This window comes from Microtus ochrogaster, chromosome 21 (genome assembly GCF_000317375.1).
Source record: "Microtus ochrogaster isolate Prairie Vole_2 chromosome 21, MicOch1.0, whole genome shotgun sequence".
Taxonomy (NCBI): Eukaryota; Metazoa; Chordata; class Mammalia; order Rodentia; family Cricetidae; genus Microtus; species Microtus ochrogaster.
The window spans coordinates 137426-138925 of NC_022022.1; positions in this window are offsets into that span (position 1 = coordinate 137426).

Below are 1500 nucleotides of genomic sequence, written 5' to 3' on the forward strand. Positions count from 1 at the left end.
CACAGGCTAGGGCCCTACCATGTCTCTAGCATCCGCCCACACCTCTCACAGGCTAGGGCCCTCATGCCCTACCATGTCTCTAGCATCCGCCCACATCCCTCACAGGCTAGCCCCCCCCCCCAATAAAGCTGTTTTGTATCACGCCTGGCTGTCCTGCTGCCTTCCATCTGCCCCTTGTTGAATTGTCAGTGCTGCCCTTCCAACTTTGACTTCTCCTGAGTCCCTGATTCCTTTCTCCATCCCTTTTTGTCATCTCTACCATCTCCACTGCCCCTCAGGGCCTGCTTCTGGAGTTCTGTCTGGGGACAGTGCCAAGGGAACAGGAATTGCCTACCCTTTCCTCTGCCAACCCCTAGGGCAGGTGGGGGATGGAAGATTGTGTGGAGGGGAGGGGTATTTGGAAGACAAAAGAAACTATCCTCCAACACCATCTGGTACCCAAAGCTCTGGTGCCAAGAACTGAGGTCACTTTAATGCCATGGGCAAGAGGTGGGGGGAAAATTCTAGGAAGCAGGGCCGGCCTAGTATACGTACTCAGGAGAGGTTCCTAAGACGGGAGGGGAGTACCCCATCCAGTCCTTTCCCTATTCTGAAACAGGGAAGAACGGAAGTTGATATAGTAGGGGAGGATTTTGTCTCTCCACATCTTTTGTGGGAAACCCTGGAAAACCCCATTTCCCACACCAGAGTACCAGTCCCAGTGCAATTCCAGCTGCCACACAGTGAAAGACAGAGCCTTAAGTAATAATACTTTTAATAAAATTAACTTCTCAATCGCACGTTTAATACATTAACCCTCCCCCTCCTTGGTTTCTCTGCGTGGTGTGCAGCATCACTTCGACTTGATTATTCATGGGTCTGTTTTATTTCCCACCTTTGTTTTGCAATTGAACATCTTCCTTGGTGATTTGCAGGAGTCACCAGGTGCCTCAAGTCAAGTCTGACCACAATCCTACTCTGCTGCCCCAGGGCCGCCTCCACCCACCCACCTGACCTCTCGAGCACTCACCCTCGGTAGGCAAGGGCAAATTCTTCCCTTGCCCAGATGCTACCATCTCAAACTATCGAGGGTCCTAGGGCAAAGAGGGCAGGGGGACCTCTACTCTCTAGATGGGGAGAGGGAGGTGTGTCTGGGCTCTAGGGTCCATAGCTGTTGCACTGCTTGCTCAGACTAAAGCCAAGAGGCCTCTCCCCACCCTGATGATTGCCAGTGGGGGCTGAGGCAAGACAAGTGCTTAAAAATGCTCATTTCTCACATGCAAAAGCCAGGCTTCCAGTTTTCTGCGGGGAAGGTGATGCGATGTGACCAGTGGGTGATCCCTATCTAAACATAGAGGAGGGAGGCTAGGACACAAGGGCTACACTGGGCTCACCAAAGCTCCCTTCTTACTTTCACCGCTGTACTCTGGGGGCAGGTTCTCCCAGGCCGTATTTGCAAGCTACTTCCTGAGTAGAAAATATTTCTTGGGATGTGACTTTCTCTGAGACTCCACAAAGCCG